The sequence below is a fragment of the Lynx canadensis genome, chromosome B2 (genome assembly GCF_007474595.2).
Source record: "Lynx canadensis isolate LIC74 chromosome B2, mLynCan4.pri.v2, whole genome shotgun sequence".
Lineage (NCBI taxonomy): Eukaryota > Metazoa > Chordata > Mammalia > Carnivora > Felidae > Lynx > Lynx canadensis.
Genome location: NC_044307.1, coordinates 94509171 through 94533546, shown reverse-complemented (window position 1 = coordinate 94533546; position 24376 = coordinate 94509171).

The window sequence follows — 24376 nt, the reverse complement described above, 5'->3', positions numbered from 1 at the left end:
AAATGTCTTCCCCACTAGAGGGAGCAGATGGCAATACCTCTCATGGTTACCTCACCCTCGGCTCATTATTTTCTATACAATATATGAAGAAAGAGCCTTCCTGCACAGATCCCTTCTATTTTTTGTTCATTATGCCATGTTAATACAATTCTCTTGAGACCATAATAAAAACCCATAATCATCGAGTACATTCATGATATTTTGCATTAAGCTTACAAAACTTTAAACATAAGGGTTTGGCAAAAATGAAACAATAAAACAAAATATTTAAAAGTGAAACAAGCCAAAACATTCTAACAAGAAAAATGAAACAATTTAAGAATGTGAGTGAATCTGTCTGCTGTTGTACTCATCAGTACTTACCCTGAAGTGAGAAATGAAGCCACTGTTCCTTCAGGCAGCTTCAGTTCTCCCAAATGCTTCTCATTATGCTGCCATTGTGATCTTCTGAATGGTATTCTTGTGTTTATAAAAACATTAAAAAAAAAAAACCCTCCATAAAAAGACATGGAGGAAACTTCAACGTATATTTCTAAGTGAAAGAGCCAATCTGAAAAGAGTACAAACTATGATTCCAACTGCATGACATTATGAGGAAGGCAAAACTATGGAGACAGTAAAATGATCGTTGGGGTTAGGGGGAAGGGAGGGATGAAGAGTAGAGCACAGAAGTTTCATAGGGCAGTAAACTAGTCTGTATAATACTATAATAGTGGGTACATGTTATTACACATTTGTCTAAACCATAGAGTATACAACACAAAGAGTGAACCCTAATGTAAACTAAGGCTCTTGGTGATAATGTGTCAATGTAGGTTCTCCAGTTGTAACAAATGTATCACCCTGGTAAGGAATGTTGATATTGAGGGAGGCTATGTGTGTGGGGGGAGGGGAGGAGGGAGGGGATATGTGGGACATATGTGTCTTCCTCTCAATTTTGTTGTGAACCAAAACTGCTCTAACAATTCAAATCTTAAAAATAGCATGACACATCACAAAGAAAAGACTTGCACCCATGTAATATAAGACTCCACTAAATGTTTCTTTTGACTTTGATATGACTGCAGTTAGTCATAAACTAACTATACTAGTATCATGAATTTGCCTTATCATAGCCTCATAGCGCACCATAGCCTTCCTTATAAGTGAAACTATGTTCTCATTATCTTGAGTTTAGTTTGGCCGGTAAATCTGCCTACTAGCCAAGATTTCTATTTTTCTGCCCCTCTTCTCCCTGCCCCCATCCCCACCGCTGGATCACTGGTCTTGAAATGCATTGTGCTCCATGGGGCCTTTCTGAGCCAAGTTGTGTATTTCACTCTTCTTTCCTAGGTCTTTTCCTCCTTCCTTGTTATGTGGAAGCTCCATTACTCATCTGCTTTTCCTTCTCTTTCAATTGTCTCGAGGGTGCCTTGAAACAAAGGGGAAATGAAAAGTCTCATGACTTTATATGTTTTATTTAAGAACTTAGAAATATGAGTATTTAAGGACCATTGTCAAACATTTACAAGTCTGTTTTTGTTTTCATTCAGCTCACCTTAATATCTTGTTACTGTGCCTTTGAACGTGTAAATAAAACATTTGTTTTGGATAATGGTATTTAGAATCAAAGATTATAAATTACCTTCTGGTCATAAATATCAAATCCATAATCAGTAATAAAGCTGTATTCCTTAATTACTTTGCTTTTACCATCTGCCAGGGAATACATTAAAGAATGTAGTAAACAAAAGGAGTGAGCTGTAAACCCTGACTGAAATTCTCCTGAAACACCCGCAGGAATGTTGTTCCCTTGCGATAAATGACACTTTGCTTCAGTGGAAGATGTGAGGGAAGGGGAAGGAAAGGAAGCTGTCAGGGAAGATTGAAAGGCAGATGTGTGATTGATACAAGGCAACTCCAACAACTCTCTTAAGCTTCCTTAAATTTTAACTCTTGATTGGACTACATAACACATCAGTATCCTGCTTCTCTGTGCATAATTGCATACCTGTAAAAAGGACATTTACATTATAGTTTGTTGAGTTTTGAAATGGAAGTGCCTTTCCTCAAGTAGTGAGAGGTAAAACGCTGAGCAAAATTTTATGGGCAGTAACTGTTGGGCTTGAAATTTTTCGAAATATACTTTTGAGTCTGAAAATTGTTTTCTATGCTTGGGCAGTACACTGTTTTCCATCAACTTGAGGCACATAGAATGTTCAGCTGGGAGGATTTTAGAAATCATCTAGTCCAAGAATTCATTTTATAGATGAGTGGGTTAAAATAAAAATTATGAAAAGTGTAAAGATGAATCTAGGGTACTTGTTTGAAGATTTAATTTGTTGTTTCACATTACTAGAGTTATTAGAAGGGAAGACTAAGCCAAAGAGAAAACACTTGATTTGAAGTGATAGTATTTTGATTTAAAAAAAAAATTAATGTTTATTTATATTTGAGAGAGAGAGAGAGACAGAGAGAGAGCGCGCGCGAGCGCATGCAAGTAGGGGAGGGGCAGAGAGTCAGGGAGACACAGAATCCAAAGAAGGCTCCAGGCTCTGAGCTGTCAGCACAAAGCTTGATGCGAGGCTCAAACCCACAGACCATGAGATCATGACCTGAGCAGAAGTCAGAAGCTTAACTGACTGAGCCACTCAAGCACTCCTGAAGTGATAGTATTTTGAATTAAAAAGGGAAAACTTAACAAGACTTTGTTCATTTAAATAAAAAGCATGTTATCCATGGTCTAGACTATTGTAATGACATAGACTCTTGCCAACTCTAAGGGAAGAGGTTGGAGCAACTTTCAAAAGAAATGTTTTCTCTTCAGTTTAAATCATTAATCATAGTGATTTCTGAGAAATTGTTATAGTGTGGTTAATAGCATTAAAAATCTGAATTTTATTAACCAGAATTTATATGATAATAGTTAAGAAATTTTGGGGTATGGCTAATGAGTCATTCTACCTGCATATTAAACATTTTTAATTTTAGGAATATGCATATTCTAATCTTATGATCAATTTTAAAAATTAGATTATAATGGGGTTAGGGTAATAGTCACAAAATTCCAATTTCTGTATAATTTCATACTCAAAAAATAGCTTAAGTATGACATTCCAATATTGCTTCAGGCTTGTTGAAACTATTTGGATCAATTACAGCTTGTGAAATCTTTCATAATAACTTTGAGAAACTGGAAATTGTGAGGCATTTTATGAATAAACCTCATTGTGAAACTTGAATGTGTGAAGGGTGCATGCTGATACTTAAGATACACACAGTTAGGAAATGGAGAGTCTAATGTGTGTGTCTGTACATATAAATGTGAGGAGCTAAAGAATTCCTATAATATAGTCTCAGATACATAAGAAAACCCTGTATTAAATAGAGAGACAGTGGCCCACCATCTCCTGTGTTCAGAGATGAACAAGGGAAAAAAGAGCAATACAAAATATTTTGAGTTTTTCCAGAGTGTAAGAATTTATACAAATAAATGGTCAAAGGACTTGCATAGTTATGAGTAAAACAAACATTTCATGACTTGGAATTCCACAAAAGAAGCAGTGTGTCTGGGTAGTGCAATGGAAAGAAAATAACTTCAAGTGATATAAGGTTCACATCCTGGCAAAGTCCTAGTTAATCTGTGATAAGGGATGCACTCTTTAAAATGTCTGAGCTTCAGTTTTACATCTTAAGGTGCTAGGTCAGTAATGCATAGAGAGTGCCTAATGTGCAATAGTTGCCATTATGTTTCCTTTCCAAGCTCTGGGTGTGAGGGGACTGTCTGGCACACTATTGCATAAGAACTTGGGATTCACACTCTGTTAGGTAAATACAAATTTAATAAAGTTGGACACTGCCACACAAAAGTTAGATAAAATAAATGAAGCTGGGAGAGTGGAGGGAGAGGAAGCAAGGACCGTGGTGAGAAGCCATGAGGGAATGAAAGCTAAGGCATCGACTGACTTATAAATGTTAGGGACCCAAGGAAAAGCAATTTAGAATAATAAGAGTTGGGAGGGAGAAAAGATAGGTTTAGAAAGAGGTGTTTTGAAAGTGAAGGAAGGGAACATAAAAAGTTTCAAAGGAGAGAGGAAAAGGTTTAAAGTGCTCAACTTGTGAATTCAGGCCAGCCGGCCCAATTTTGTTAGCCTTTAACAAGAATCTAATCCTGTCTGAACTAGACAGGACGTTATATTCTAATGGTTAAGGGAGATAGGAAATGATTTGCCTGTGAATAAATTTTTTTAGTAAGTTATGACTATTTTGTGAGGAATGTTGACTGAGTAGAGGGCTTGTCTTCAATGAGGAATAGTATCTGGGGTTGATTTTGATAATATTCCCTTTTGGTTTTTATTAATTGGTATGTTATTTTGTTTCTGCTGGCCTGTGGTAATTTAAAGGGCAAGATTTACATTTGTGAACTACACAAGAAGCCAAAATATAGTCAGATGATTTACACTTAAATATACCAGGAAGCGTAGGTTAAGGGTACGGGCTAGAGTTACACGTAGCTGGGGTTCAGTCCCTATGCTTCTATTTTTGTGGTTTGGTCAAATTATTTAACAGTTTCAGGCCTGTTTCCTCATCTGTAAAATTAGGTTTTCAACACACCCCATTTCACATGGTCTGTGTGTAAACCAATAAGCACAGATCTCAACATAAATTTGGTATTTAGATTAGCTTTTAAGATCAAATACTGGGAAGGGAAGGGTGGGTGGATGAAGGAAAGAAAGGAAGCAGAGAGTGAGGGGAGAGAAATAGTCAATTTATTAGACCAAAATGATTTTTGTTGTGTTTTAATTTGAAATTTGTAGATAAGTTATGTACTTCCTAACAAGATGGTGTATGCACCAAGTCTTCTATTTCTTAAATGCAATTCCTGCAAGGCAATAGTCAGATAAATATTGAGAGATTTCAGATATGCATGTCTAAAATTTGTAGTGAATATAGAGGTTGGCTATTGTCACATCCCGTTCATCAGCTTCTTTTAAAGGCTTTTAAATCAAATTCACCAGTAAAAGAATTCAAGTAATTTATAACAGCCAGTCGAAATGTCAACTAGAGCCCAAAATTAAGATTTATTTATACGCTGGTGCTAAAGAAATTGAAATATGGTGTCCTTAGAAAGTGTCATTTGGGATGTTAATGTTCTTAACGGTAGATCAGGAATGGATGAAACAGATGTGATGCAAACCTGCCAATTCATCTTTACTTGAAATAGAATTTGAGAGGTTTTAAGTTTTCTCTTTTTGATATACTTTTGCACACTTCATTATTTTTGTTTTTATTTTTGCATTCATGTTTTCATATTTCAGGCAGAGATTCTGGAACCTAAATGTTTATTTACGCTATTTGAGGAAAATCCCATTTTGACGCAAATCCAAAGAAGTCACAAAAATTCATATAACCATAAAATATTTCTGCTTTAAAACTTAGCATAAACAAAGGAAAGAGATAAACAACAACCTGGGGGAAAATATTTGCAACTCACATCACACAAAATATGCTAATTTCCTTGATGTATAAGGAACTACTGAAAATCAGGGAGAAAAATGCCAAATATATAATAGAAAAATAAACCAAGCATAAGATAGTTAACAGAAAAAAATGCAAATGGTTCTTATAAAAAGATGCTCAGCCTCATTAATAAGAGAAATGCTTGTTGAAATTATAATATCCTTTCCCACTTTTCAGATTAGCAAAGATCAACTTTTTAAAATAAACCACAGTTGGGCAAATTCTAAGGGAAAGACAATTGCATACGATAGTGTAGGCAAAATTGACCTGATTTATAAGAAACCTAATTGTAAATAGCAATTAAAATAAAAAAATATGCAGCACCTTTGACCTGGCAATGCTCCTCTTTGGTTTTCTTCTGACAGAAGGATCTATTGGCACAAAGGAGAAGTGAACCATTTACAAAGATTCTTACTGCAGGGTTTTTGTGATAGCAAAGGAGTGGACACACTGAAATCTCCCTAATAAAGGACTAATCAAATTATGATAAAATTCATATAGTGAACGAGTATTTAGTTGTTAAGAATGGTAAACTGGGCCTATAGGCACCAATAAGAAAAATGCCCAAGACATACTATATAAAAGATTCAGAACAGAGTGTATGTTGTGCTACCATCGTGTAAAAATATGTCATGTATATGCTTGTGTATGGGGTGCGGGGGATGCATTTTAAGGCCATCCCAGTTTCAGTGATTTGCTAGGGAGACTCCTAGGACTCAGCATACAGTCATATTCATGACAGGAAAAGATACAAAGCAAAGGGAAAAAGGCACATGATATAAAGCCTGGAGGAAAGTTTGTGTAAACTTCATGAGATCTCTCTTCATGGAGTCATGCAAGATACACTACTTCCTTTAGCTACAAATTGTGATAAAGTGTGTGAAGTGTAATCTACAAGGAAGCCCAGCAGAGACTCAGTGGCCAGGGTTTTTATTAGAAGCTGGTTACATAGGGCATCCCCTGCATAGCATGTATCAAAATTCCAGAATCCCAGAAGGAATATGTTGAGCATAAACCACCATGTAAGCACAAACAGCCTAGGCACAGGAAGCCACTCCTATTAGCGAGGGTGTGGTGGGAGCAAATCCAAGTTTCCAAACACCAGGTAATTTCCAGCCTTGTAAGGAATCTGTCTGAGGATAGTAATTGTAGGCCTGCTAAGTCAGCTCTTTTTTGCATAGCTTCTATAAAAATTAATCAGTGATGGTGGTTTCTTCAGAAACAGTAAGTGAATGACTGAAGGCCAGGAAAAGATTTAATGAAGGATGTGCTCTTCAGCATTTATTCTTTTCTATCCTTTCTATTTTGTCACCAGGGAATGTGCTACTTCTTTGAGGAGGGAAAAAAAAAAAAGATTAAAAAATTCACTGAGTTACATTCTATTTTAAAATGAAAAATTTCCTCCTTATATGTTTTACTTTGTTTTTCTCAACATATTTGGTTATTTTCATTAACATTTAAAATTTCACTTTATTTAATTTTTAGACTTTAATAGGAAATGAGAGCTCTAAGGCCAGGCAGTCGGCCTTATTTATCAAGCTAAATTGTTGCGTAGGGTAGGTTGGTGCTTCCCAATCTTTCTCATGTCCTGGCACGCTTACAGAATGATAGTGTCTCTACAAATGCTGGGACATACACAGAAGGCTACTTGCAGATAAGACAACCGACCGGTGGACCCCAGCCATGCCAGCCAAGCTTTGGGGAGTTCAGCAATAGCGCTCCCACCCCACATTCTTAGAATGAAGAGGCTCTGCTTTTACCTGAATAAATCTAAGGTAAAACACATCTTCCTCTTGACTTTAAAGATGGTCTCTGGCAAAGGTAAACCATGTCCGTTCAGATTCACCACTCCTAGCTTACTTATGTTGTCACCATGTTCCCTCTTCACCCAGAAACAGGATTTCTTGCTTTTTCTCCAACCTCTCCTACACTTTCTTACCCATAGTTTTTTTGCTTAGGCTCCTATCATTTCCAGGAATAGCTTTCCCTTTCAAAATCCATCTAACAAATTTATACATTTTTCAAGATCTAAGTTCAATTCTGTATCCTCTGTAAGTTCTTCTGAGTTGCCCAATTTAGAATTAACTTCTTCCATCTCCAGCTCTATTTGTTTTTACCTCTAATTATAGTACTTACCCTCTCAGATCTTATCAGTCAGTTCTCCACCTGGGTCACCAGTGGTTCTTAGCCTCCTTTGGGCATTATTACAGTCAGCAAGCTTTTTAAAACCTGATGCCAGATGCCAGGGTTCAGCCTCCCTGAGATTGTGGTTTTGGTGGTCATGTGAGGTGGGTCCTGTACTTCCTCCAGGAGATTCTAACTTGTATGCAAGACTGAACACGCCTGGTAGAGCTTCGCATTTTTCAAGCAAACTGCCCCTGTTATTTTAGTCATTTGTTTGAATGCTTTAATCATCCAATTCATTTGCATGAGACGATTTAGGACTGGCCATTTTAGAGAGATTGGTCACTGTTTTGGATAAGTGATACTTAAGTCTTGCTTTCTAAAAATAATACATCATTAGCAATTTTTCGTTTATATAATCTGGGAGGAGAAAGATTCTTATCTAACTATTTGCTTTGGCAGCTAAGCATGAATCTGTTTCAACTTATTTATGTGTCAGTTTATTTATATTCAAGCTTTTATTTATGGTGGGAAAGACACAACCATAGCTTACAATAATTAAATTGGAATTTCATTTGTCAGAGGGCTGTTTCTATCCTTTCTAATTTATTAGGATTACAAAAGTGGAAATTTTGAAAAGTGTACTTTTTACATTTAGATTGTAAATATTAGCTTGTAAAAATCTCCACTGTATTATAAGAATAAGGAATTTTTTAAAGTTATGTTATGAAAACTTTTATATGTAAGAAGATCAATGAATTGTGGTGGCTTTGTATTGTATCAGCTTAATTTCCCAGAATTCCTGATTTTTGAAAAGTAGACATGAAGCATGAGCTTTAATGTTTATGCTCTAAGTTTATAGAGGGTGCCAAGCATGCTGTTCCTGCACCGGCAGCTCACTCTGTGGGAGTGGGGCAGAACCCAGACTGGCCCTTTCCCCAGCTCCTGCTAGACCTCCTCTTTCAGCTTCTCCATCTCTGTCTGGCCAAGGCCATGGGCAGTTCTTCCATAAATGGCTGCCAGCTTTTCCTGCAGGTTGCCTAAGACAGTGAGGCTGGAGCTGCTGTGAGACAGATGGGGTTCTAGTTTCATCCTTGTATCTTCCAGTTTGTTCTGGTTCCTGTCCACACCCAGCTTTCTTTCCCAGATGCCCATGTGGTTGACCCATAGGACTTCAGGCTCAACCCTAGACACAATTGCCAATAATGCACATAGATTGTGCCCTTAGATCCCACAGGTAGAAAGGTCTCTTTCCCTTCTCTTTCACTCAGGGTGGTTCTGCATCTTTGATTGAACTCTGATGGATATAACATAAACATTTATATTCTCACCATCTGGATTTAGTAATTACAAATATTTTGCCATGTTTACTTTTTCTCTTTCCCCAGCTATCTTTGTAGGGGGAGAAGGAGGCTGGACATTTTGAGAGTAAGCTTTAGAAATCATGACATTTTGGGGCTCCTGGATGGTTCACTCGGTTGAGCAACTGACTTCGGCTCAGGTCATGATCTCACGGTTTGTGAGTTTGAGCCCTGCATCAGGCTATAGGCTGACAGCTCCGAGCCTGGAGCCTGCTTCTGATTCTGTGTCTCCCTCTCTCTCTGTCCCTCCCCCATTCATGCTCTGTCTCTCTCTGTCTCAGAAATAAATAGACATTAAAAAAATTTTTTTAAAAAGAAATGACTTTTTGTGCCTAAATATTTAGCATGCATTTTCTATAAATGGCACTAATTGTGTAACCACAATATTATTATCACACTTATGAAATAATTACAAATCCCTCAAATCTTCTAGTCTCCAGACCATAGACTAATTTCTTGGTATCTCAGCATATCTTATACTTGCTTTCTCTAACCAATAAAATTTTCCATCAGAGATTACATTTGCATTTGGTTATGCCTCCCTTAATCTCTTTTAATCTAGAATAGTCCTCCAAATTTTTATTTCCCCAGTGGCCTTGGTTTTTTGGAAAAAAAATGTAAATGGAATTCCATATTCTGAATTTTTCTCTTATTTTGTCATGGAGTTCTATTCCTTATATTTTTATACATTGAAAATTAGGCCTATGACTTGATTCAATCTAGGCTAAACATTTTATGCAACAATATTTCAAAGGCAAAGCCATGATTTTCTTTTGTATTACATAGAAAACACCTGATGTCAGGTAATCCCTAATTATTACTGATGCTATATTTAACCACTGGAAGGGAGTAATCACTAGACCAGTCTTTGTTGGAGTAGATTTTTCCTCTTTGTAATTAGCGAGTTATCTGTGGTTTGATGCTTTTGTACCTTGTGAATATCCTATACATTTTACCTAATAGTTTTTGTATTAGTTGACGATCTTTCCTTGGTTCAGTTACTTTATTGGGTGCCACAAAATAGTGCTTTTTCTAATTTTGTCATTACTCCAATATTTATTTATTTTCAATCTGTTAAAAAGTCTTTCCCTTATTAAGAGATCTATGATTATTATAAAACTACCTTTTTGTCATTGTTAGGATATTTGCCTAACAGCAAATAATAGTGGTCAGTTAAAAAATCATGTCTTTAATTAGCTTGCCCCTCATGTATAATATTAGATGGACCGTGTGTTAAATTTGTGAATAAAGCAAGAATAGATTTTTAAAGTGATGCCCAGGTAGATGAGTATTCACATGAAGACTAAGCCTTAAAGAATGATTTATTGGACAGTTTGGGTTGGTAAAAACATTATTGTATAAAATTCCAATAAGAGTCTAAACTATAGTTTCTTTGAATATTTTAAGTCTATTGTAACAGCCCTAGAGAGACATACTGTAAAGCTATTATGTTCTTTATTGATTGATTTCCGGATTATCTAAAGACAGTTTTAAAATGGATAGAACTTAGCACATACAGAATGATTATACAATATTTATTTTGAGGGATTCTTGAATTTGAGTGAGGTCCTTTTATCAGGAGAAATACATCAGCGTGACTATCATGAAGTCTATTAGGTTTATCACACCAAGCAATATCACTTGGTCCTTTTGATAGAAGGACATGGGACAAAAGAGCACAGTTAGGGATGTCTTTCATATTTTGACCTGATGGAATCTTAAGCAAATCAATGAGATTTTTCTTCTTAGTTTTCTAATCATTGGGGCAAGTTAATTTAAAATATATCCTAATAAAATTAATATTAATCTATGAATTATAAGTTATCCTACATTATAACTGCTTATAAAATACTTAAGAATCAATGCATATTTTTGAGTCTTATAGAAAATTTTAGGGTTATTTGCTTATTTTCCAAAATTAAACCTGAGGAGGGATTTTTTTAAAAAACAGTAATGGTAGGGGCGCCTGGGTGGCTCAGTCCGTTAAGCATCTGACTTCGGCTCAGGTCATGATCTCGCAGTGAGTTCGAGCCCCATGTCAGTCTCTGTGCTGACAGCTCAGAGCCTGGAACTGCTTCTGATTCTGTGTCTCCCTCTCTCTCTGCCTCTCCCCTGCTCGTGCTCTTGTTTCTTTCTCTCTCTCTCAAAAGTAAATAAACATTAAAAAAATTTAAAAAACAATAATGGTAATGATATTTTAAGGAGAATTATAACAATAAATATAATATACATATATCCCTGAATTTGATACATAAAACAAATATGTGGATACATTGGTCCTAAGAGTTTTAGTCTATAAATATCCAGATTTTTTTTTTATAACCTGGGATTCCACTGATGCAAAAATGGAATTTACGGTAAAAAAGTGATAGATACAGAAGAATGAGATATAGTTGTTGGGACTGGTCCCTTGGAGCCAAAAAATGTATGACTCTCAAAAGCCAATACTTCAAAGTAGACTGCCTATTCAACATGGGTTGTTAGAGATATGATTGTGATATATTGGACCTCTAAACAGCACCACTTCTGGGTATGAGCCTTAAATTGTTCCACAAATCTTGGAATTGAAAAAAACCCAAAGACAATAAAGTAAAAATGGAACTCTAAAAAACTTTAGTGAAAGTTACAAGACAAATGATCCCATGGTGAAATCTAAACTACTTATGTCATAGCAGGACTACACCCATGCTCAGCACACACAAAGATAATTTATTCTGAAAATGAGCTCAAAGACAAAAAATTATAAGCAGTATAGAGAAGATTAATGAAGATTAAAGGAGATTAATGCTATGAGAATGCCAAAAGATAAGAAAATTATACTCTAGGAACCTAAAAAATGAGGAGAAATCAAAATGAGTATGTTTAGATTGCTAAAGAAGTAAAAATAATAGAATTGATAGAATAATAATAAACATGAAAATAATCCTGCAGAAGTAAAAGTGATAAAACAGTATTTTTATACATTAAAAATATACTCAGTGAAATTTTAAACTGAATAGATGGATTAAACACAGACTAGATATAGTAAATGAAAAAAAAATAATGAATTTCCAGATATATTTGAAGAAATCACTCAGAGTCAGCACAGAGAAATATGGAGGTGTAAAATCCAACAAAGAAATTAAAAGACAAAGAGAAAAAAAATCCATAATATGTCTAATAGGAACTTAAGAAATAAAAATAAAGGGATAGTAAAATAAAATATTCATAGCTATCAAGGCTTGTAATTTTCTGGAACTCCAGAAAGACAAATATTATCATTTAAATAGGTGTGTATAACCACCTAGAACATGTGGTCATTCATTTTTCTGCTGGTGGCTCAGTTGGTTAAGTGTCCGACTTCAGCTCAGGTCATGATCTCACCACTTATGAGTCTGAGCCCAGCATGGGGCTCTGTGCTGGACCTGGAGCCTCTTCAGATGATGTGTCTCCATCTCTCTCTGCCCTCCCCTGTGCACTCTCTGTCTCTGTCTTTGTCTCTCTCTCTGTCTCTGTCTCTCTCTCTCTCTCAAAAATAAACAAACATTAAAAAAATAGATCCCTAGTCTATCTCCTTTGACCTTTATTATTGTTCCCAGTCTCATTAAACATCATATAGTTAATCCACAATGAGTTTCTTTTCTTTATCCCTTTCCCATTATGTGTGACTCTGAATTGAGTAGAATTCCCATCTTGAATCCCATGCTACCTCCCTTGTCATCTGCCAGGTCAGGCTTTACTGCTTTCCCTTTGATGTTAATTTTAGACATAATTTCCTCCAGACTGTCTATCCCTGTAGCCCCCAAGCAGAGTAAGTGTTCCTCTTCCCTGTTTATTTTAACCTCTGCCAATTTATGGTTGGAAGGTAAATATTTCAGTTTAAAATTTAAGAGAATGGGTGGGATAAGGAAAAATATCTACCTTTTGAGGTCTCTAAGTAGATAATTAAATGGAGTCTGAAGAATCTTCCTGGAGTTTAGGAGATCAATGAACTGTTAAAGTATTGAATAAATGATGTACACAGGACATTAGTACCACCTAGAATTATGTCAAGGAGAAGATGACTCTGATTCAGTGCCAAAGTCCTTGATAAAAACTGTGAAGTAGATGGTGGTGACAAGGAAGAGGAAAAGGGTGGTATCTATAGATAGAACCATCAGAGATATTTTTTTCTGGAAGTGAAATATTAATGATGTGAAAGTAATAATTATGAGGAAGAGACAGTTGATTATTCCTTCTCACTAAAACCTCAATATGGTATTTGGGCTGTGTCAAAATGAGCAGTCCTGCTCTAAAGTCAGGTATAACTGAAATGGCATATTAGATAGTTCTGAAAAAGATAACAGTAACAAATATATTTATTTGTAAATTAGGTGACATTAACTAATCAAATTATGCTCTATTTCCCTGAAAGCTATAAATTAATCGATGACAATCCAAATATTTTTCATATCATGGGGTTGACAGGGGTTTGGTAATAGTCAATAGATTAACTGGGAACTGAGAAATTCTAAATCCTGAAGGAAAAGTGTTGGCACATTTTCCCTCAGGGTATAGCAAGTGTGTTTTTTTTAATTTGGTGAACCCAGAGTCTCTTATTATTTGTGAAACAAAAGTCAGGCTAAATCATTGGACCTTTGGTTAGTCTTCCTTTGAAAGGAGCTTAAAAACATTTAGTCTTACCAAAGAGTAATTTAAAACTTTGACCATTTTTTATTCTATATCTGAATAGAGAGGTGGTGAGAGACAGACACTTATATCGGGTTGCTTGGAAGGAAGACATATATAATATTCAGATGGGATCAGTTCTAGTGGTGAGTATCAGTGAACCTGCCAGCCTGCTGAGTCTAAAGTAATTGTTGCTTGCCTAAGGCTTTCCTGGTTCTTTGGGTGATAGATATTGACAGGCAGAAAGAGGCTTGTAAAGAATTTCCTTTCTGATTTATAGATATCCCACATGGTGCCTGTGTTTTTCTGTGTGTGTTTCATGGGGGTGATGTATTTCTACTTTAGAGCCTGCTTACCTTATGTTCACTATTGTGTCACTCTCTCCCCAAAGATCAATGTGTCTCAAGCACTGAGAGAACTGATGCTTTGCTTTGAGTTGGCTGCTCATAAACGATCCCTCAGTCGAAGCAGAACACAAATGAGAGCTTTCCGGAGTCCGTGGATAAGCAATGTCTATGGGGACAAGAGTCCTCAAAATCTACTTTAACAAATGACAGAGGAGAACTGAAGTGGGGACTAATACAGAGAACTCTTCTACAATAAAACCTCCTTTCCCTCTTTAGGTACTGACACAATTTGAGCAAAACACAGATTTCATCTTTTTCCATTAAATATTCAGCAGAAAATCCCACTAGTTGTACATATGAATATTTTAATGAAACCCAAGTTATCTGATTTTAAAGGTGATATTTTAAAGGTGATATTTTGGTGATATAACCAAACTGAATATACTACAGTATGTTTGCTCAGCCAAAGTAGGATTTTAAGAATTAGAAGAAGCAAGATACAAGGGGTGGGAGGAGTGAAAAATCAGTAGTGCACTTAGGATCTGGTTCCTGGAATGAATAAGTTTTTAAAAACTCTCAACATTGACTGATAGGACATTGACCAGATAAGATAAGGTGATATACATATTCCATCTCATATAGAATGTCAAAATGGGAAATGATCCACTGTTCTTTCACTGTTATTGAAGTTTCTTTTTCATACTGAGATTACAAAGAAAATTCAATCTAGACTTCAAAGAATTCAGTCTATTTGGAGATATAGACATGTCTAAACAACATCTTCTTAATCATTTGGGGGAAAACTATGGTCACATGTTTATAATTTTTCCTAAGTAATTACGCAAGTCTCCACATGTCTTTTCTGATTTTGCGAGCATCCTGGAATTGATATAGGCCAAGGGGATATGTCTAAACTTTGGAATCTGATTAGCTTTCTTTGGTTGCTTAAGTGCAATGTCATTGTTAAGTTCCTTCAAAGTCTGATGGATCCATATCCTGATGATACCTTACTTGAAAGAGTGCAGTTGGTTCATCCTCAATCTCAGCCTGTTTCCCAACTGACTGGGTTAATACCGTGTGCTCTTGGAATTGGCCTTTCCCCCCCTGAATTGCTTGTTTGTTGTGCTGAGCCTTGGTCATAAGCATAGACTCCTTCCCTCTTGGTTATTTCTGTGGGGATTTTGTAGTCCTTTCCTAGCAGCAGTATTTAGTGAGGATCATCTTATCTAGCTATATTTTCTTAATTGACAATCTCCTGGAGAAGTAAGTGATTGAGATCTCAGGCACTTCCCTCACAATAGGCCTCTTTGTTCCTTTTAAAGATTTGCTTATTTGCTTCCCCATGAATAATCATGATTATGGAAGCACACCAAAATCACAGGGAAGGGCAGCTTTCTTTTTTTTTTTTTTTTTAATTTTTTTTTCAAGGTTTATTTATTTTTGGGACAGAGAGAGACAGAGCATGAACGGGGGAGGGGCAGAGAGAGAGGGAGACACAGAATCGGAAACAGGCTCCAGGCTCTGAGCCATCAGCCCAGAGCCTGACGCGGGGCTCGAACTCACAGACCGCGAGATCGTGACCTGGCTGAAGTCGGACGCTTAACCGACTGCGCCACCCAAGCGCCCCAAGGGCAGCTTTCAATGACTGTATTACTCTCTTTGCTCATGTGATGGGTGTTTCCCACTTTCCTTGTATTTGCACTGAAATAGAATGTTCCTACAATGATAAAATTTACTTTTAAGTGATTTTTCTGCCCCTTCTTGTGGATATAGAAGTTGAGAGGTTGTTTTTTTGTTTTTGTTTTGTTTTGTTTTGTTTTAAATCACATTTGTTCAGTGCTGGGTAGCAAGGTAATTTCTTGAGATGATAATTTTTATTTTGTTCTCAATGCTTTTTATGCACATATCTCAGGAAGGTGTCCTGGCTTTTTTGTGGCCACTTTTCCCTATTGGCTTTGATTTAGCTAATTAATAGGTATATATTAGAAGTCCTAGAAAAGACAAAAATATCAAGTTTAATATTAAGTTTTAAGGTCAGACTTGAGTGAAAGTGAAATACGTGAAGAATCTCTAAGACTAAGAGAAAGGATGAAATGGCATAAGTGATAGTATACTGGGGTTGGGAATCGATCTACAGTAGACACCTGGCCCACTTACATTCAGGTAACTAGATGGGGTATTTCTCTTTAAGTTGGAGATATCAAACGCTAACCATCCCAGAATTACAAGTCTGACCTGAGCTTGACCTGGAAACCCCAGAGCTGCCCCCTTGCAGCAAAAATCCAGCTTTGACAATGGGTTTATTGGCAGAGATAAGCATGGTGTGAAGGCTATAGAACATCTTCACAAATGACGTGGACATTGTAAGATTCCAAACCCTCATTTATAGCCCTGAGAAAATCTCAGTAATGATCAAGAATGAATGTCCCACTAGCTTGGCCAAAGATGGACTTGAAGCAATTTTAACCTCATTAAAAAAATAATAATGGGTTTTTTTTGCATCTATATATTATGCAATTAAAACCATACTTTTTATTAGTTGAAGATAAACATTTTCCAATGGGACTTTCACAAAAGAGGTAATAGTTGAGATGAATCTTGATGGATAAATAAAATTTCACTAAATAGAGAAGAGAGTGTAGAGGTTTCAAGGAAGAGGATTTATTCTAAGGATAGGTATGAGGACATGACATCTTGAAGCAGTTTAGAAAATAATACATGATCCAGGGTAGTCCTGTAGGTTGTAAGAAGGTTGTATAGACATTAGAAGGCAGGTGGAGTTTATTTGGGAGAGACTTAGAATGCCTTTATCTAAAGACAGCAGCATTTTTAAGTTGGTGAGTCATATGCTTCATTCATATGTTCATTATTAATTCATTAAAAATTTATTAAGTATCAAAAAATGTACAGAGTACTTAATCTGTGGCATGCACTATTCTAGGGTCTTGGGTCAAGAGTAAACAACAGAAATAAAGTTCCTGCATTCTGAAGAAGAAAGAAGACTACAGAAATATCATCAGATAGTGAAAGTTGGATAATGTGATAGGTTCTATATTGTAAAATAAAGTGGGGCAAGGGCATGGGGAATAATGAGAGGTGTTTTATTAGCTAGGAGGGCAAAAGAAGCATCTCTGGAGAGAAATGAAGGAGAAAACTGTAAGAATATTTGATTCAAGAGCAGTTCAATCAGAGGGAGCAGCAAGTGCAAAGATCCGGAGGTAGGAGTGAGTTTGATTTCTCCGGGTAAGTTGCGGATAGTGGAAGATGACAGCAGAGAGGAAGCCAAGCGACAATACTGCAGAGGTTTTAGACCATGAAAGAGTGCTGAATTCTATTTAAAGTGTGCTGGAAAATACTGGAGGACTTTAAGCAAGGCTGTGCCCACAAGAGGTTTACACTTTAAGGAATAATCCTGTCTACTTCAAGGAGAGCTGACTGTAGGAAGTATAAAGATAGAAGCAGGGAAATCAGTTAGGATTCCATTGAGTAGTCCATGCCAAAGAGGAGGTAGCATTGGGGTAGAGATAAGGCACAGGGACAGGTTGGGGGCCAGAAGGGAAAGTACTTATTTAATAATACTGCCAAATATAGTTTATTTTATAGTCTATTTCTACAGGCAATGGGGAGCCAGTTGGCCCAAGAGAACAATAAAGTAAACACTGGTGGCCTTTTACCAGAGTATTTTCACACAGCATTAATCCCTGTAAGCTGAGGAGTCCTACCTGGGGATGTGGAGACTGTGATACTAACTGTTGTGCATGCATGCTTCCTTTGACCAAAAGAAAACTGATGTGACATCCTATTTGTCTCAGGTACTACTACACTGATCAAGGTGTATTCAATTTCTGCTGCGGAAAATGCAGAGTAACATCTTTTCTCCTGGTCTTTGCCACCCTTGAGTAGCTGTTTTTGTTTTTGTTAAGTTTTTATTTAAAAAAATTTTTAACATTTATTTATTTATTTTTGAGAGAGACAGAGCATGAATGGGGGAGTGGCAGAGAGAGAGAGGGAGACACAGAATCTGAAGCAGGCCCAAGGCTCTGAGCTGTCAGCACAGAACCCAATGCAAACCCATGAGCCATGAGATCATGACCTGAGCCAAAGTCAGATGCTTAACCGACTGAGGCACCCAGGTACCCCTAAAGTTTTTATTTTAATCACCCAGTGCTCATCACAACAAGTGCACTCCTTAATCCCCATAACCTATTTCACCATTCCCCCACCCACATCCCCTCTGGTAACCACCAGTTTGTTCTCTATAGTTAGAAGTCTGTTACTTGGTTTGTGTCTTTCTCTTTTTTCCCCAATGCTCATTTGTTTTGTTTATTAAATTCCACATATGAGTGAAATCATGTGGTATAGGTCTTACTCTGACTGACTTATTTCACTTAACATTATACTCTCTAGCTCCATCCATATCGTTGCAAATTGCAAGATTTCATACTTTTTATGGGTGAATAATACACGATTGTGTGTGTAAGTATGTATAACATCTTCTTTATCCATTCATCAATCTATGGACACTTGGACTACTTCCATATCTTGGCTATTGTAAATAATGCTGCTTTATAGAAACCTGTTGTTTCTCAAATTTTTGATTTTAGCCATTCTCATAGGTATGAGGTGGCATCTCATTGCAGTTTTGATTTACATTTCCCTGATGAGTGGTGATGAGCATCTTTTCATATGTCTGTTGGCCATCTGTGTGTCTTTGGAGAAATGTTCATATCTTCTGTCCATTTTTAATTGGATTATTTGGTTTTTGGGTGTTGAGTTGTATCAATGCTTCTTGGTGTTCAAAGCACATTTTGAAATCTGTAAATTGAAGTTCAATGTTCTATCTCTCTATCTTTATAAGTCTTGAAATATCTACTCAGAGTCCATTAAAAAATTTGCAGGCTCTCACCTGCCTCTTCTAGAATGATCAGGTACATCTAGGACAAATGCAGTATCCAAGTTCATTTCACTGACTTGCCTTTTTCTTCCATATCTTCCCTTGTAGTTCTTTACTACCTTGTTATCCCCCTAAAAGGAATAAGAACTATAAAAGTATGGTCTGTTCAAAATGCAAGATGGCATTTTGAAATGAATTTTATTTGCTCTTCTAGAGAAGGAAACATAAATAAATCATAAGCCATTTCCCCTTATAATTTTCACAGATGCATGATACAAGATATAATGTTTTTGTTTCAAGTTGTACCTTTAAGTGTATAAATAGATTATTACTGAGGCCAAAAAAAAAAAAAAAAATCCTTGGACACCAACAATTTTCTCCTGGCTTTGTTTTCTGTATTATTTCTAAGTAACCTTGCGTGTGTCACGGAGGTTTTAGTGGATCTCAGGGACGATCCTACAGTGTAAGTATGTTTTCTCCAAGTAGGTTATAGAAATAACACCCACTCTTACTTTGGAATTTAACTCAGATTTTCAGTTAAATCAAACTTAGTATATTAGAAGTAAGTAATGGAAAGAAGTCTTGAAAAAGCATCTATTGCTAAATTTATACTTTTTTGTATCTTCAGAAGTTCACTCTTTAAATGTAGTTTATATTCAGTAGTAATGAGTAGCATTGGTTTATATTATTTTTGTGGTGAAATAAATAATGTTTTAAAATTTATCAGTGGAAGACTTCTGTAACTCTGTCTCAGTTAGAGTATGATTGTATAGAGACATATCTGCCATATATTGCTTCTATTTCTGTATTTACATTTGAGACTTATTTCAGTCCCACTGTGTTTTACCAACAAATGAACAAAACCATTCATGATAAAACAGGAGCCAAAATAATCTAAGGAAAAATGATATACTTCCCCATATTCAATTGGCCTGCAACAAGCACTCTATCTGGCTGAGCTTGACATTGTAAGGAAAGATTCTATTTTTGACATTTATTCCTCCTGGAGAGTCACTTCATATAAGTCCACAAAATATTAAGGGCTTAATATTTTCTAAACTTGTTTTTCCTTCAGAATAAGTAAAACATTTGGCAGGTTTATTGAACTGTTGATACAGCATGATGCCTCAGGGAAACTAAAATCTTTGACTGCACAAAAGTGCTTAAAAATAATGACAGTTCACATCCTTAATCAGAACTGGGAATGCATATCAGGTAAGAATGATGAGAAACAATCATAAGAATAGTGGAGAATGAATGACTTTGAGAAATAGGAGTTAAAACTAGCCAAATGCAGATAAAATATTGACATTTAACTATTTAATTTCTGAATAAAACTATTTCTCCTAATGTATCCTTCCTAATTTGTGAGCAAAAGGAACTGAATAATTATTTTAAATTTCTGTTTTTTTATGTTTATACTTAAATTTCCTCAGAAGAGTTAAAAGTGGACTTAATGTTTATTAATCTTCAATGATTTGGTGGTTTTTATAGCCTTCAAACCAAAGGTGGTTTCTTCAGCCTTAGGTTGCAAAATTAACGTTCATGAATGATATTATGGGATATTCATAGACACAGTACCTGACTCATGAGTTACTGTATTACCAAAAATTCATTTGTAAATCAACTGTTTGCAGTTCAGAGCTAATTTTAGGTCGAATTATAAGTTCTCCTATATTTCCTGTAGATATTTTCTTTGTATTGAAATATACTAATTTAAATGTCAGATTTTTTTCCTGGAAAATGAGCTAGTTGAAGCCACTGATCAATCACTTTTCTTGTTCATTCTTTAAGGATGCCATTTATAGCTTCAGTTGGTGCTCAATAAAAGATGAATAAATCAACTAAAAATAAGTTATGTTTGTAGGCAGGCCATAATATTCTATGATAATGCTCTAAATACTGATAGCACTAGACTGATGTCTTGGTCTAGAAAGCACAAAATTCTGCAAAGAGGAGAAAGAAGAGGAAAAAAGTAATATACAATTACTATAATTAATATGAGGAAACTCTCTGCTACTTTCCTGAGAATGAGGCCGGTATAAAATATTATCTTGATACTAATACTATATCTGATACTAATATTTGTAATCAAGAAAAAGAAATTGACCCAAATCTCCTCCTTGCCTCAACTCTGTAGATGGCTGCCATGTCTATTCTTATCCCAGCAGAAGTCTGGGGTTTTATTCTCTAGAGAGTTTTCTTAACTGCAGGATGCCAGGCATATGCTGTAACCCTAGCCCCTACTCTCTAATCCCAACTCTCTGGAGAGGTCTCTGAACTACAGGATACCAGGCACATGTGGCCCTAATCCTAACCCTATATAAGAGGGGGAAAAAAGACAGAATATTAGCCATAAAAAAGAATGAAATTTGCCATTTGCGACAGCATGGATGGAGCTATAGAGTATTAAGCTAAGTGAAATAAGTCAGAGAAAGACAAATACCTTATGCTTTCACTCATATGTGAAATTTAAGAAACAAAACAAATTAGCAAAGTTGGGGGGGGGAGAGAGAAACAAACCAAGAAACAGGACTCTTAACTATAGACAACAAACTGATGGTTACCAGAGGGGAGGTGGAGGGGGGTGGGGAGGATGGGTGAAACAGGTGATGGGGATTAAGGAGGGCACTTGCTATGAGCACTGGATGAAGTATAGAAGTGTTGAATCTATATTGTACACCTGAAACTAATATTAGGCTGTATGTTAACTGGAATATAAATAAAAACTTTAAAAAATGTTTATTTTGAGAGACAGAGAGGGAGAGAGAGAATCCCAAGCAGACTCCACTCTGCCAGCGAGGAGCCCTATGAGGGGCTTGAACTCATGAATCGTGAGATCATGACCTGAGCCAAAATCAAGAATCCGATGCTTAACTGACTGAGCCACCCAGGCACCCCTAAACAAAACTTTTATAAAAGAAGAGAAAGAAAAGACAGCCAAATTAGAAAGGAAGAAGTAAAAAAAAAAAAAAAACCCTGCTACTATTTGTAGATGATATGATGCAAAAACCTACGTAGAAAACCCTAATGACCTTCACCAAAAGACCTGTTAGAACTAATAAGTGAATTCAGTAGAGTTGCAGGATATACAGTCCACATGCAGAAATCTGTTGCATTTCTATACAAAGAAACCCATCTCATTTGCAATACCTAGGACTAAATTTAACCAAGAGATTAAAGACCTGCACACTGAAAACCATAAAACATTGATGAAAGAAATTGAAGCACAATTAAGTGGAAAGATATCCCATGCTCAGGGATTGACAGAATTAATATTGTTAACATTTCCATACTATCCAAAACAATCTACAGATTCAGTGTAATTCCTATCAAAATTCCAATGGCACTTTTCATAGAACCAAAATAAACAATTCTATATTGTATGAAGCCACAAAAGACACCAAATATCCAAAGCAATCTTGAGAAATGAGAACAGAGCTAGAAGCATCTGGATAGATGATCTGGAAGATCTGAATAGGCATTTTTCCAAAGATGTACAGATGGCCAATGGGTACATGAAAGATGCTCAGTAAGTTTCACTAATCATCAGGGAAATGCAAATTGAAACAAGAATGAGCTATCACCTGACCTGTTAGAATGGCTATTATCACAAAGATAAGAAATAATAAGTGCTGGTGAGAATGTGGAGGAAAGGAAACACTTGTGCACTGTTGGTGGGAATGCAAACTGGTGAAGCCACAGTGTAAAACAGTGTGGAGTTTCCTTAAAAACTTAAACATAGAACTGCCATATGATCCAGCAATTCCAACCCTGGGTATTTGTCTGAAAAAAAATGGAAACACTAATTTGAAAAGATATATGTACCCCTGTGTTCCATGCAATATTATTTACAGGAGTCAAGATACAGAAACAACCTAAGTGTTCATTAATGGATGAATGGATGAAGAAAATGTGGTATAACCCCACACCTCTCAGAATGGTTAAAATCAACAACATGGGAAACAGATGTTGGCGAGGATGCAGAGAAAGGAGAATCCTATTGCATTGTTGGTGGGAATGCAAACTGGTGCAGCCACTCTGGAGAACAGTGTGTAGGTTCCTCAAAAAGTTAAAAATAGAACTACCTTATGATCCAGCAATTGCACTATTAGGTATTTACCCAGAAGATATAAAAATACAGATTTGAAGGGGTACATACTCTCCAATGTTGATAGCATTATTATCAACAAAAGCCAAACTATGGAGAGAGCCTAAATGTTCATTGGTTGATGAATGGATAAAGAAGATGTGGTACACACACACACACACACACACACACACACACAATGGAATATTAAACATCAAAAAGAATGAAATCTCGCTATTTGCAATGACATGGATGGAGCTAGAGTGTATTATGCTAAGCAAAATAAGTAAATCAGAGAAAAGACAAATACTATATGATTTCACTCAAAGGTGGAATTTAAAAAACAGAACAGATGAATTTAGGGGAGAGGGGAGAGAGGAGAGAGGAAAACATACCACAAGAGACTCATTTTTAAAATTTTTTTTTTGTTTATTTTTGAGAGAGAGAGAGAGAAAGAGAAAGAAAAGAGTGGGGGAGGGGCAGAGAGAGAGGGAGACAGAATCCAAAGCAGGCTCCAGGCCCCAAGCTTTCCATGCAGAGCCTGATGTGGGACTTGAACTCACAAACCATGGTATCATGACCTGAGATGAAGTAGGATGCTTAACTGACTGAGCCACCCGGGCACTGCAAGAGACTCTAAATGATAGAGAACAAACTGAAGGCTGATGGAGGGAGGTGGGTGGGAGATGAGCTACAAGGGTGATGGATATTAAGGAGGGCACTTGTTGGGATGAGCACTGGGTGTTGTGTTTAAGTGATAAATCACTGAATTCTATTCCTGATACCAATATTGCACTCTATATTAACTAAATGAAAATAAAGAAAATGTACATACAATGAAGTATTATTTAGCCATAAAAAAGGGAAAGAAATCTTGCCATTTACAACACCATACATGGAGCTCATTGAGGGTATTGTGTTAAGTGAAATAACTCAGAGAAAGATAAATACTGTATGATCTAACTTATATGTAGAATATAAAACAAAAACAAAGCCCTCATAGACACAGAAAAAATTTGTGTTTACCAGAAGTAGGGGGTTGGGAGTGGGTGAAATGGGTGAATGTGGTTAAAAGACACAAACTTCTAGTTTTGAAATAAGGGAGCCATGATGTTAAGCATGGTGACTGTACTTAATAATATTTTATTGCTATTTGAAAGTGGCTAAGAGAGTAAATCTTAAGGTTCTCATCACAAGAAAAAGTTTTGTAACTATGTATGGTGACATGTTAACGAGGTTTATTGATTGTGGTGATCATTTCACAATATATATAAATATTGTATCATATACCCATAACTAATATAATGTTATTTATCACTTATACCTCAAAAAATAAAATAGAAAATTTAGAATATAGTAATGCCTGATAGAAAGTCTTCTAGATGAATAATGGCAAGTTCTGGATATCAAATTA